The sequence below is a fragment of the Bombina bombina genome, chromosome 1 (assembly GCF_027579735.1).
Source record: "Bombina bombina isolate aBomBom1 chromosome 1, aBomBom1.pri, whole genome shotgun sequence".
Lineage (NCBI taxonomy): Eukaryota > Metazoa > Chordata > Amphibia > Anura > Bombinatoridae > Bombina > Bombina bombina.
In genome coordinates this window covers 399049678-399064580 of record NC_069499.1, presented here as the reverse complement: position 1 = coordinate 399064580, position 14903 = coordinate 399049678, and the positions used below count along the sequence as shown (strand labels likewise).

Here is a 14903-nt window from a genome sequence, read left to right as displayed (position 1 = left end):
AGTTCCTGCCTTGTCCCTCCCTTCATCCGTGTACTTTAGCTTTGGTATTGGTATCCAACAAGTAATGGATGATCCGTGGACTGGATACACCTTACAAGAGAAAGCACAATTTATGCTTACCTGATGAATTTATTTCTCTTGTGGTGTATCCAGTCCACGGCCCGCCCTGTCATTTTAAGACAGGTAATTTTTAAATTTAAACTACAGTAACCACTACACCCTATGGTTCCTCCTTTCTCGGCTTGTTTTCGGTCGAATGACTGGCTATGACAGTTAGGGGAGGAGCTATATTACAACTCTGCTGTGGGTGTCCTCTTGCAAATTCCTGTTGGAATGAGAATATCCCACAAGTAATGGGATGATCCGTGGACTGGATACACCACAAGAGAAATAAATTTATCAGGTTAGCATAAATTGTGTTATTTTTTTGTTTTTTTTGTCCTGTCTATGAAAATTATGGACCTTGACAGATTCTCTATTAGAACTCTCTATCTGAGTTCAGCTAATCTAGGTCTTATTCCTTTAACTCTCTTTAAGAGGATTTGGGAGGAGTTCACTCCTCTGATTTTATTTTTTCTGTCCGGTCAACGGGGAAGTGCTTGGGGTCCGGTAGATAGTTTCCACTTTTGCAACCAGAAAGTTGGTAGTTTTGGATGTGGCTGCAGTTTTTCTTTTATCTTTCCAGCGGCTTTAGTTAGACCGGTGAGGTAGTTCAGTTTGGTTAATGCTCTGACTACAGGGAAAGCCTATGTAGAGAAGAGTACGTAGGGAATTGGTCTTGATCCATGGACATCATTTCCTTGTTGTTCTCCATAAAATGGAGGACTTGCGATCTGTCGCTAAGAATAGATCGAGATTAATCTCTCTCTCCCGTAGTGGGGAGTATTCGTCCTAGGGCGAGTGCATCGGACGGATGTCAGCCTGCTTTGGGACCTATTTCTCAACTGATTGTGACTTAACATAAGCACTTAGTATAGCTCTCTGTTTTCTCTTAAGATTGTATAAATCTTTCGCATTGCTAAGGATTTTCATGCAGAGAATCTATTCTGAGTTTTTAAATAATTTTTGAGGCTCTACATGGTAGAGCTAATACAGAGCCATAGGCTCAGATCTCCACTTAGTCCTTACAAGAAGTTTGCCTCCCTGACCTTTGGAAGACTCGGGGTTGGCGACTTGTTTTGAATAATCTTTATCTTGTTTCCAGTAGTTAATGTTATCTCACTGGTGGCATCAATCATCAGGGAGAAGCATGGAGTTCCCTAAGCCATAGAGTGACATAGAGGATGGTTCAACGGGCGAATGCCCACAATGGTTTCCAAGGCCATCCTATTTCCAGGTGGGACGACCTGGAAGCGGAATTGGAAGCAGCCAGTGTAGCCTGCTTATTAGCTGGGGTTTTGCTCGTAAAGGTTTTGGGTTCGAATCAAGCTTCTGTGCTGGATGCTTATTAGCAGACAAACTTATTTCCAGGGAGTGGGTGCTCCATCTGGAGGTGTTTTCCAGTCTGACCCTCAAAGGAGGGGGTGCGGTTTTCCAAACTCCAAGGTGTGGTTCAGGGCCAGGAATCCATAAGCGGATTGAATAGAGGCTCTGGAGATTGTTTGAGTCTTCAGGTTAATTTACCTGTTTTTTTTTTTTTTTTTCTCAGTTTCTCTCCTTCCGCGAGTTATTGCTCGTATCAGGTAGGAGAGAGATTAGGTGAATCTCAGCTACTGAGCGTCTCCGCAGGTCCTGGTGTATAGACGTAGTAGAGATCGTCTGTTTTCACTTTGGAGTTTGCCTCTGAGGGATGGTCCTTCTACCTCAGGGACCTTCCTTTATCCACAGATCTTTCTCTAGAGCTTCTGTATGGAGTTGAGCGCTTGATTTAGCTAAGCGTGTTTTTTCAAATCGGTCATTGAGACCATGGTTCAGGCTCGTAAGTCTGTTTCGAGATGGATTTATTTTAGGATATGGCGTAAATATCTTTATTGGTGTGAGTCAAATGGATATTCTTGGGCTAAGGGCCAGAATCTCAAGGATCTTGTTTTTTTTCTCAGGAAGATCCTGGGGAAAGGATTTTCTGTCAGTACCCTCTAGGGTCAGATCTTTGCTCTATCCATTCTGCTGCTCAAGCGTCTGGCGGACATGCCGGATGTCCAATCCTTTTGTCAGGCACTGGTCAAAATCATGCCAGTGTTTAAAACAGTTGCTCCACTTTGGAGTCTTAACTTTATTCTTAAAGTTTTACAAACGGCTCCGTTTGAGCCTATGCATTCCATAGATATTAAGTTATTATCTTGGGAGGTTTTGTTTTCTTACTGCTTTCTCTTCTGTTTGGAGAGTTTCTGAATTTTCAGCCTTGCAGTGTGATTCTCCTTACCTTATTTTTCATTCTGATAAGGTAGTCCTGCATACTGCCTTAGGTTTCCATTTCAAAGTGGTTTTGGATAGGAATATTAATCAAGAATGTGTTGTTCCTTCTTTGTGTCTTAATCCTTATTCTCATAAGGAACGTTTGTTGCACAATCTGGATGTGGTTTGTGCGTTGAAATATTATTTGCAGGCGACTAAAGACTTTCGCCAGTCTTCTTCTTTGTTGTTTTTTATGGGAAGCGCAAGGATCAGAAAGCTACTGCTACTTCTCTTTCTTTTTGGCTGAGGAGGGTTATTTGTTTGGCATATGAGTCTGCTGGACAGCAGCCTCCTGAGAAAATTACGGCTCATTCCACTAGGGCTGTTCTTCTTGGGCCTTAAGAGATGAAGCTTTTGTGGATCAGATTTGCATAGCTGCCACTTGTCTTCTTTACATACTATTTCTAAATTTTACTAGTTTGTTTTTGCTTCGGCTGATGCTTTTTTTGGGAGAAAGGTTCTTCAAGCAGTGGTGCCTTCCGTTTAGGCTGTCTTGTCCCTCCCTTATCATCCGTGTCCTCTGGCTTGGGTATTGGTTCCCAACAGTAATTATGATGATCCATGGACTCACCGTGTCATTAGAAAGAAAAGAAAATCTATGCTTACCTGATACATTTATTTCTTTCCTGACACATTGAGTCCACGGCCTGCCCTGTATTTTTCAGACAGTTTATTTTTCTATAAACCTCAGGCACCTCTGCACCTTATGTTACTTCCTTACTCCTTTCCCTTTGGTCGAATGACTGGGGGTTGTGGGTAAGGGGAGTGGTATTTAACAGCTTTGCTGTGGTTCTCTTTGCCTCCTCCTGCTGGCCAGGAGTGATATTCCCCAACAGTAATTGTGGTGATTCGTGGACTCACCGTGTCAAGAAAGAGAAATAAATTTATCAGGTAAGCATAATTTTTCTTTTTCTTTCATAATTTGGATAGAGAATGCAATTTTAAGAATTTTAAGCAACTTTTTAATTTACTCCTATTATCAATGAATGAAAGCTTAGGAGCCGGTCCATTTTTGGTTCTGCATCCTTGATAGCACTTGCTGATTGGTGGTTACATTTAGCCACCAATCAGCACGTGGTACCTAGCTGCTGAACCTAAAATGGGCTGGCTCCTAAGCTTTTGTCATTCCTTTTCTTTTGTCGAGCCCTGGTTTACATTGGTACGTATTGAGCGCTGAATTAAATACCTTTCTCTTGTTAAGTGTGTTCAGTCCACGGGTCATCCATTACTTATGGGATATATTCTCCTTCCCAACAGGAAGTTGCAAGAGGATCACCCAAGCAGAGCTGCTATATAGCTCCTCCCCTCACATGTCATACCCAGTCATTCTCTTGCAAGTCTCAACAAAGAAGGAGGTCGCGAGAGGAGATAGGAGTTTTTTACTATTCTTCAATCAAAAGTTTATTATTTTAAAATGGCACCGGAGTGTGCTGTTTTTTTTTTTTTTCTCTCAGGCAGTATTTAGAAGAAGAATCCTGCCCTGCGTTTTCTATGATCTTAGCAGACGTAACTAAGATCCACTGGCTGTTCTCGCACATTCTGAGGAGTGGGGTAACTTCAGAAAAGGGAATAGCATGCGGGGGTCCCCCGCAAATGAGGTATGTGCAGTAAAATATTTTCTAGGAATGGAATTGACTAGAAACACTGCTGTTACCCATATGATGTAAGTACAGCCTTTAATGCAGTAGTAGCGACTGCTATCAGGCTGATAAATGTATGCGCAGTAGAGTTATTTTCTAGGGAATGGAATTTGACTGAGAAAATACTGTTAATACTGAATAAATGTATGAGCCTTAACTGCAGTAGAAGCGACTGGTAGCAGGCTTAGTGATAACTTTGCATAACACTGGAAAGTTGTTTTTAAAATGTTTACTGGCATGTTATTCGTTTTGTGAGGTACTTTGGTGATAAATCTTTTTGGGCATGATTTTTTTCCATATGGCTAACGTTTATTTCTGCATAGAAACCGTTGTAACACTGTTGTAATATGAGTCGGAGGGCCTTTTTTTTAGCGCCTTGTTGCGCAGTTAAAATTCTAGCACAGTCTTCCTGCTTCTTCCTCCTTGATCCAGGACGTCTCCAGAGAGCTCAGGGGTCTTCAAAATTCATTTTTGAGGGAGGTAATCAGTCACAGCAGACCTGTGACAGTGTGTTTGACTGTGATAAAAGCGTTTAATCTTACATTGATTATCCGTTTTTGGGTATTGAGGGGTTAATCATCCGTTTGCTAGTGGGTGCAATCCTCTGCTAAATTCATACATTTACTGTTAAAATTGTTGGCTATAACTGAATTAGTTCATTGTTATTTCAACTGTGACAGTTTTTTTGTGTTTTTAAAAGCGCTGAAGCGTTTTTTTCTATTGCTTGTAAATTTATTGAAAGAATTTTTCCAAGCTTGCTAGCCTTCATTGCTAGTCTGTTTAAACATGTCTGATACAGATGAATCTACTTGTTCATTATGTTTAAAAGCCAATGTGGAGCCCAATAGAAATATATGTACAATTGTATTGATGTTACTTTAAATAAAAGTCAGTCTTTACCGGTAAAGAAATTATCACCAGACAACGAGGGGGAAGTTATGCCGCCTAACTCTCCTCACGTGGTCAGTACCTTCGCCTCTCCCGCTCAGGAGGTGGGTGAGATTGTGGCGCCAAGTACATCAAGGCCCTTACAAATCACTTTGCATGATATGGCTAATGTTATGAAAGAAGTATTATCTAATTTGCCTGAGTTAAGAGGCAAGCGCGATAGCTCTGGGTTAAGGACAGAGCGCGCCGATGACACGAGAGCCATGTCCGATACTGCGTCACAATTTGCAGAACATGAGGACGGAGAGCTTCATTCTGTGGGTGACTGATCTGATCCGGGGAGACCGGATTCAGAAATTTTAAATTTTAGCTTGAGAACCTCCGTGTTTTGCTAGGGGAGGTGTTAGCGGCTCTGAATGATTGCGACACGGTTGCAATCCCAGAGAAATTATGTAGGCTGGATAAATACTATGCGGTGCCGGTGTGTACTGACGTTTTTCCTATACCTAAAGGCTTACAGAGATTATTAGCAAGAGTGGGATAGACCCGGTGTGCCCTTTTTCTCTTTGTTAAGTGTATCCAGTCCACGGATCATCATTACTTATGGGATATTAACTCCTCCCCAACAGGAAGTGCAAGAGGATTCACCCAGCAGAGCTGCTATATAGCTCCTCCCCTAACTGCCATTACCAGTCATTCTCTTGCACCCAACGAATAGATAGGATGTGTGAGAGGACTGTGGTGATTATACTTAGTTTCATACCTTCAATCAAAAGTTTGTTATTTTATAATAAGCACCGGAGTGTGTTATTCTCTCTGGTAGAATTTGAAGAAGAATCTACCTGAGTTTTTCTATGATTTTAGCGGAGTAGTTAAGATCATATTGCTGTTTCTCGGCCATCTGAGGAGAGGTAAACTTCAGATCAGGGACAGCGGGCAGATTAATCTGCAAAGAGGTATGTAGCAGCTTATTTTCTGACAATGGAATTGATGAGAAAATTCTGCCATACCGATATAATGTAAACTCAGCCTAAATGCAGTAGCAGCAACTGGTATCAGGCTGTCATGTATGTATATTTTACACTTCAGTATTCTGGGGAATGGCACTTCACTGGAATTATACTGTATGCATAAACTTTAGCCTAATTTGCAGGGACTAGCAACAGGCTTTTTAATAACACTCAATTTATTAATGTTAAACGTTTTTTGCTGCATGTAAAATCGTTTAATTTTCTGAGATACTGGTGTGAAAAAATGTTTTTGGGCACTATTTTTTTTCCACTTGGCAGTCGTTTTATTTAATTTATGACAGTTTACTGATCTCTCTCACTGTTATGTGTGAGGGGGAGGGGCCTTTTTTGGCGCTTTTGCTACGCATCAAAAAATTCAGTCAGAGTTTGTCTTCCCTGCATGATCGGTTCATCTCTACAGAACTCAGGGGTCTTCAAACTTGTTTTTGAGGGAGGTAATCACTGTGAGATTGTAGTTGACTGTGATAAAAAAAAACAACGTTTATTTCTGTATTTTTTTTTTTTTTTCTGCTATCAGGGTTAGTTATCCTTTGCTAATGGGAGCAATCCTTTGCTAAAATTGTGTTTTTTACAAAGATTTGATGCTATAACTTTTCAGTTTATTAATTTTCAACTGTCATAACTTTTTCTGTGATTCTTATAGGCACAGTACGTTTTCATATTATAGTAAATTACTTGAAAAGTATTTCCAAGTTGCTAGTTTATTTGCTAGTGTGTTAAACATGTCTGATTCAGAGGAAGATATCTGTGCTATATGTGCTAAAGCAAAGTGGAGCCAATAGAAATTTATGTACTAACTGATTGATGCTACTTTAAATAAAAGTCAATCTGTACAAATTGAACATATTTCACCAAACAACGAGGGGAGAGTTATGCCGACTAACTCGCCTCACGTGTCAGTACCCTGCATCTCCCGCTCGGGAGGTGCGTGATATTGTAGCGCCGAGTACATCTGGGCGGCCATTACAAATCACATTACAGGATATGGCTACTGTTATGACTGAAGTTTGGCTAAATTAACCAGAAACTAAGAGGTAAGCGTGATCACTCTGGGGTGAGAACAGAGTGCGCTGATAATATTAGGGCATGTCAGACACTGCGTCACAATTTGCAGAACATGAGGACGGAGAGCTTCATTCTGCGGGTGACGGTTCTGATCCAAACAAACTGGATTCAGATATTTCAAATTTTAAATTTAAGCTGGAAAACCTCCGTGTATTACTAGGGGAGGTGTTAGCGGCTCTGAATGATTGTAACACAGTTGCAATACCAGAGAAAATGTGTAGGTTGGATAAATATTTTTGCTCTGGTACGGCAAGTACTGACGTTTTTCCTATACCTAAGAGACTTACTGAAATTGTTACTAAGGTGTGGGATAGACCCGGTGTGCCGTTCTCACCCCCCTCCGATATTTAGAAGATGTTTCCAATAGACGCCACCACACGGGACTTATGGCAAACGGTCCCTAAGGTGGAGGGAGCAGTTTCTACTTTAGCTAAGCGTACCACTATCCCGGTGGAGGATAGCTGTGCCTTTTCAGATCAATGGATAAAAAGTTAGAGGGTTACCTTAAGAAATGTTTGTTCACAAGGTTTTATATTGCAACCTCTTGCATGCATTGCGCCTTTCACGGCTGCAGCAGCATTTTGGTTGAGTCTCTGGAAGAGACACTTGAATCAGCTCCATTAGATGAGATTACACACAAGCTTAAAGCCCTTAAGTTAGCTAACTCATTTATTTCAGATGCCGTAGTACATTTAACTAAACTTACGGCTAAGAATTCCGGATTCGCCATTCAGGCACGAGAGCACTGTGGCCTAAAATCCTGGTCAGATGACGTTACTTCTAAATCTAATTGCTTAATATACCTTTCAAGGGCAGACCTTATTCGGGCCCGGGTTGAAAGAAATTATCGCTGACATTACAGGAGGTAAAGGCCATGCCCTGCCTCAAGACAGAGCCAAACCTAAGGCTAGACAGTCTAATTTTGTTCCTTTCGTAATTTCAAAGCAGGAGCAGCATCAACTTCCTCTGCACCAAAACAGGAAGGAGCTGTTGCTCGCTACAGACAAGGCTGGAGACCTAACCAGTCCTGGAACAAGGGCAAGCAGGCCAGGAAACCTGCTGCTGCCCTTAAGACAGCATGAATCGAGGGCCCCGATCCGGGAACGGATCTAGTGGGGGGCAGACTTTCTCTCTTCGCCCAGGCTTGGGCAAGAGATGTCCAGGATCCCTGGGCGTTAGAGATCATATCTCAGGGTACCTTCTAGACTTCAAATTCTCTCCCCCAAGAGGGAGATTTCATCTGTCAAGGTTATCAACAAAACAAATAAAGAAAGAGGCGTTTTCTACGCTGCGTACAAGATCTTTTATTAATGGGAGTGATCCATCCGGTTCGCGGTCGGAACAGGACAAGGGTTTTACTCAAATCTGTTTGTGGTTCCCCAAAAAGAGGGAACTTTCAGGCCAATCTTGGATTTAAAGATCCTAAACAAATTCCTAAGAGTTCCATCGTTCAAAAATGGAAACTATTCGGACAATTTTACCCCTTGATCCAAAAGGGTCAGTACATGACCACAGTGGATTTAAAGGATGCTTACCTTCACATACCGATTCACAAAGATCTTACCGGTATCTAAGGTTTGCCTTTCTAGACAGGCATTACCAGTTTGTAGCTCTTCCATTAGGATTGGCTACGGCTCCGAGAATCTTCACAAAGGTTCTGGGTGCTCTTCTGGCGGGTACTAAGACCGCGAGGAATTGCGGTAGCTCCAATACCTAGACGACATTCTGATACAAGCTTCAAGCTTTCAAACTGCCAAGTCTCATACAGAGTTAGTACTGGCATTTCTAAGGTCGCATGGATGGAAGGTGAACGAAAAGAAGAGTTCTCTCTTTCCACTCACAAGAGTTCCCTTCTTGGGGACTCTTATAGATTCTGTAGAAATGAAGATTTACCTGACAGAAGACAGGTTAACAAAGCTTCAAAATGCATGCCGTGTCCTTCATTCCATTCAACACCCGTCAGTAGCTCAATGCATGGAGGTGATCGGCCTTAATGGTAGCAGCAATGGACATAGTACCCTTTGCACGCCTACATCTCAGACCGCTGCAATTGTGCATGCTAAGTCAGTGGAATGGGATTACTCAGACTTGTCCCCTACTCTGAATCTGGATCAAGAGACCAGAAATTCTCTTCTATGGTGGCTTTCTCGGCCACATCTGTCCAGGGGATGCCATTCAGCAGGCCGGACTGGACAATTGTAACAACAGACGCCAGCCTACTAGGTTGGGCGCTGTCTGGAATTCTCTGAAGGCTCAGGGACAATGGAATCAGAGGAGAGTCTCCTACCAATAAACATTCTGGAATTGAGAGCAGTTCTCAATGCCCTTCTGGCTTGGCCCCAGTTAACAAACTCGGGGGTTCATCAGGTTTCAGTCGGACAACATCACGACTGTAGCTTACATCAACCATCAGGGAGGGACAAGAAGCTCCCTAGCAATGATGGAAGTATCAAAGATAATTCGCTGGGCAGAGTCTCACTCTTGCACCTGTCAGCAATCCACATCCCGGAGTGGAGAACTGGGAGGCGGATTTCTTAAGTCGTCAGACTTTTCATCCGGGGGAGTGGGAACTTCATCCGGAGGTCTTTGCCCAAATACTTCGACGTTGGGGCAAACCAGAGATAGATCTCATGGCGTCTCGACAGAACGCCAAGCTTCCTCGTTACGGGTCCAGATCCAGGGATCCGGGAGCGGTTCTGATAGATGCTTTGACAGCACCTTGGACCTTCGGGATGGCTTATGTGTTTCCAACCCTTCCCGATGCTCCTCGATTGATTGCCCAGAATCAAACAGGAGAGAGCATCAGTGATTCTAATAGCGCCTGCATGGCCACGCAGGATTGGTATGCAGATCTAGTGGACATGTCATCCTGTCCACCTTGGTCGCTACTCTGAAACAGGACCTTCTGATCCAGGGTCCCTTCAAACATCAAAATCTAATTTCTCTGAAGCTGACTGCTTGGAAATTGAACGCTTGATTTTATCAAACGTGGTTTTTCTGAGTCAGTTATTGATACCTTAATACAGGCTAGGAAGCCTGTTACCAGAAAGATTTACCATAAGATATGGCGCAAATACTTATATTGGTGAGAATCACAAGAGTTACTCATGGAGTAAGGTTAGGATTCCGAGGATATTGTCTTTTCTACAAGAAGGTTTAGAAAAGGGTTTATCACGCTAGTTCCTTAAAGGGACAGATTTCAGCTCTGTCCATTCTTTTACACAAACGTCTGTCAGAACAGTTCCGGACGTTCAAGCTTTTTGTCAGGCTTTAGCTAGGATCAAGCCTGTGTTTAAAAACTGTTGCTCCACCATGGAGTTTGAACTTAGTTCTTAATGTTTTACAGGGGGTTCCGTTTGAACCCCTTCATTCCATTGATATCAAGTTGTTATCTTGGAAAGTTCTGTTTTTAATGGCGATTTCTCCGGCTCGAAGAGTCTCTGAGTTATCTGCCTTACATTGTGATTCTCCCTTATCTGATTTTTCATTCAAACAAGGTAGTTCTGCGTACTAAACTGGGTTCCTACATAAGGTGGTCACTAAACAGGAATATCAATCAAGAGATTGTGGTTCCATCTTTGTGTCCTAATCCTTCTTCGAAAAAGGAACGTCTGCTAACACAATCTAGATGTAGTCCGTGCCCTGAAATTTTATCTACAGGCAACTAAGGATTTTCGACAAACGTCTTCCCTGTTTGTCGTTTATTCTGGTCAGAGGAGAGGTCAAAAAGCTTCTGCTACCTCTCTCTCCTTTTGGCTTCGTAGCATAATACGGTTAGCCTATGAGAATGCTGGACAGCAGCCTCCTGAAAGAATTACAGCACATTCTACTAGAGCTGTGGCTTCCACTTGGGCCTTTAAGAATGAGGCTTTCTGTTGAACAGATTTGCAAGGCTGCAACTTGGTCTTCTCTTCATACTTTTTCCAATTTTACAATTTGACACTTTTGCTTCTTCGGAGGCTGTTTTTGGGAGAAAGGTTGTTTCGTGCCTTTCGTAATTTCAAGGCAGGAGCAGCATCAACTTTCTCCGCTCCAAAAACAGGAAGGGACTGCAAATCGTTACAGCTGGGTTGGAAAGGCCAACAAGTCCTGGAACAAGGGCAAGCAGGTCATCCGGGGGAGTGGGAACTTCACCCGGAGTTATTGTGCTCAACTGATTCTTCGTTGGGGCGAACCGGAGCTGGATCTCATGGCATCTCGCCAGAACGCAAGCTTCCTTGTTACGGATCAAGGTCCAGGGACCCGGGAGCAGTGATGGTTGATGACACTAGCAGCCCCTTGGGTTTTCAACATGGCTTATGTGTTTCCACCCATTTCCGTTGCTACCTCGACCTGATTGCCAGGATCAAGCAGGAGAGAGCATCAGTGATTCTGATAGCGCTGCAGTGGCCACGCAGGACATGGTATGCAGACTAGTGGACATGTCGTCCTGTCCACATGGTCTCTGCCTCTGAGGCAGGACTTTCTAATTCAGGGTCCTTTCAACCAATCCAAGCCTAATTTCTCTGAGGCTGACTGCATGGAGATTGAACGCTTGATTCTATCAAAGCGTGGTTTTTCGGAGTCGGTTATTGATACATTAATACAGGCTCGGAAACCTGTTACCAGAAAGATTTACCATAAGATATGGCGCAAATATTTGTATTGGTGTGAATCCAAAGAGTTACTCATGGAGTATGGTTAGGATTCCTAGGATATTGGCTTTTCTACAAGAGGGTTTAGAAAAGGGTTTATCGCTAGTACATTAAAGGGACAGTATTCTGCTCTGTCTATTCTTTTCACAAACGTCTGGCAGAGAATCCAGACGTCCAGGCCTTTTGTTCAGGCTTTATAGAACTAGGGACTAAGCTGTGTTTAAAAACTGTTGCTCCTCCGTGGAGCTTAAACTTGGTTCTTAAAGTTCTTCAGGGTGTTCCCGTTTGAACCCCCCCTTCATTCCATTGATATTAAGCTTTTATTTGGAAAGTTCTGTTTTGATGGCTATTACCTCGGCTCGAAGAGTCTGTGAGTTATCTGCCTTACATTGCGATTTTCCTTATCTGATTTTTCATTCAGTCAAGGTAGTTCTGTGTACTAAACCTGGGTTTTTACCTAAGGTTGTTTCTAACAGGAAATCAATCAGGAGATTTGTTGTTCCATCATTATGTCTAATCCTTCTTCATAAGAAGGAAGTCTTTGCATAATCTGGATGTAGTCCGTGCCCTGAAGTTCTACTTACAGGCAACTAAGATTTTCGGCAAACTTCTTCTCTGTTTGTCGTTTATTCTGGGACAGAGGAGAGGTCAAATGGCTTCGGCCACCTCTCTCTCTTTTTGGCTTCGTAGCATAATACGTTTAGCCTATGAGACTGCTGGACAGCAGCTCCTGAAAGAATTACAGCTCATTCCACTAGAGCTGTGGCTTCCACTGGGCTTTTAAGAATGAGGCCTCTGTTGAACAGATTTGCAAGGCTGCAAACTTGGTCCTTCACTTCATACCTTTTCAAAATTTTACAAATTTGACACATTTTGCTTCTTCTGAGGCTGTTTTTGGGAGAAAGGTTCTACAGGCAGTGGTTCCTTCTGTTTAATGTTCTGCCTTGTCCCTCCCATCATCCGTGTACTTTAGCTTTGGTATGGGTATCCATAAGTAATGGATGACACGTGGACTGAACACACTTAACAAGAGGAAAACATCCTTTTTTTGAGGCAGTTCTAAATTTTAATTAAAACTCCAGTCACCACTGCACCCTATAGTTTTTCCTTTCTCGTCTTGTTTCGGTCGAATGCTGGATATGACATCTGAGGGGAGAGCTATATAGCAGCTCTGCTTGGGTGATCTCTTGCAACTTCCTGTTGGGAAGGAGTATATAATACCTATAAAGTAATGGATGACCCGTGGACTGATCACACTACAAGAGAAATAAATTTATCAGGTAAGCATTAATTATGTTTTTTTTTGCCAATGTATATAATATGTAGAGAGAGAAATTAGAGTGACATTTTCAGATTTATGACTAACTTCACAGACTTGTAGAGAGAGGTTATAAATCGTAATTGATACAATTGTGCTAGTGTTTAGTTCAGTATGGTGATGCTGAAATTGAAATACAGTGCAGAATAGTTGAATGAAACTTCTTTAAAAGCGTTTTAAACCACTACATGATGTACGTTATTGTAAATATGATATAACTTTTAGAAACACAAAAGGTTTTGTCACTGCTCTGTATAGTCTGTTGTGATTCCCAGACAGACTGCTCCTTGACTGACTTCATTTCTTCTCTCAGTTATTTCAAATAGATGTAGGTGGAAAAAAACTGCTAAAACAGAAATTTAATTGGCTGAATTTTTTTTTTTTTTTTTTAAATATTTTTTATTGAGGTTTTCATAGAATGCATCAAGTATATAGGTGTACAGAATGTTGTCAAATCAAAAACATTGCCTTGTTACAAAAATTGTATAGTGCAAACAATAGTTTGTAAATTATACATATATATCACAATGAATATGCAGGATTATGTAACCAAGCGTCAATGGCAAGATAAAGTACACTTAATGGAACCTCTTTTTTCTTAAGAATAACAATTGAGGTAACTGCATTACCGACCTCTAAGGGTCGTAAGATGTAAGAATGAATGGTGAATGGTAGTTACTAGGAGGCACTCTGGGCCCTATTCACAAGTAATAGGGTGTATAGCAGACCAGAGCTGCTTTAAGTTTAGGAGAGGGGAGACGTGTCCGAGAGTTTTAGAGGCACAGTGGTGTTAGCGTGTTATGATTTAGTAGTATCTCTATTGGGTACATTATGAGCTTAATGGATGGGCAGAGGTGTGGCTATATTCACAAAACACCTCTCCATCTATTCTAGGTGTGAGAAATGTATCTACTATGTTTAATACTATAATTGTTGCTGGAGTTAATCATTAGAATGGAGAAGAGTATTGAGCATATGGGTATTAGGGCTCTAAAGGAATGATTTTCCATAATGGAATATGCATATCATGGTTGCCTAAGAGGGTGGCTAATCCAACTTATAGTAGTATAAGTGTGCGACATAAATTATATGACAATGTAAAGTAGTATTGTACAAACGGCTCATATTGGGAGCAGTTAGTACCTAGATACAATGAGTGGTGGGCGAGGCTGGAGAAGTTTTAACAAATTCTAATATAGTGTATATGCTATCTGGGAGGAAACATAGAGAGTGGTAATGAAAGAGAAGCAAATGAACTATAATTATGGAGGGAGGGAGGCTGTATGTGTGTGTGTAGCTTATGTGGACCTATATATATATATATATTTATATTATATATATATATATATTATATAATATATATATATATATATATATATATACTATAATATATATATATATAATATATATATATAGGGCCATATGAATATGATGTGTAGGATTAAAGATGGAGCAATGATTACTTATTACTAAAACTACTAGGGTGAGCTTAACATGGGAATAGGATACTGGAAGGGTAAAATTGGGCTTATACAACCTAAGGGTGTTTCTGTACTCTGGTATATAAAAAAAACAACACATTAGGTCTCTAATTTTTGTTATGTATCCGTCAATGGTATAGACGGAATCTAAGTCCCAAAGCAAGGTTATTAAAATTGGGAGGCAATGGTAAAAAAAAGCGGAAAAAAAAAAAGCAATGATATCGGTAAATGGTTAAATAAATAGTGTGGAGGGGTTACTTCCAATCCCAAAATATATATTAAATAAGAGTGGGGGGTAAAACAATTACCCTTCTATGGCATGGTTCAGACCTCTGAGATACTACGGAGAGAATAGGATACAACCAAACCAATGTACATGTACCTATATGAATTAGCTTAGCCATATTCTTAGTAGGCACAACAGCCCATACAGATTTAACTATACAGCTTTT

General features: G+C 41.4%; 1 protein-coding gene and 1 non-coding gene across 2 annotated transcripts in view; both read left to right on the top strand.

Moving 5' to 3' along the window:
* The window catches only part of STAM2 (signal transducing adaptor molecule 2), a 315996-nt gene that overhangs the window by 86777 nt on the left and 214316 nt on the right, over window positions 1-14903 (top strand). The window lies entirely within an intron of this gene.
* LOC128646381 (U5 spliceosomal RNA) lies at window positions 977-1087 on the top strand. The gene has a single exon (XR_008400311.1). It is a non-coding gene; the product is annotated as a U5 spliceosomal RNA (small nuclear RNA).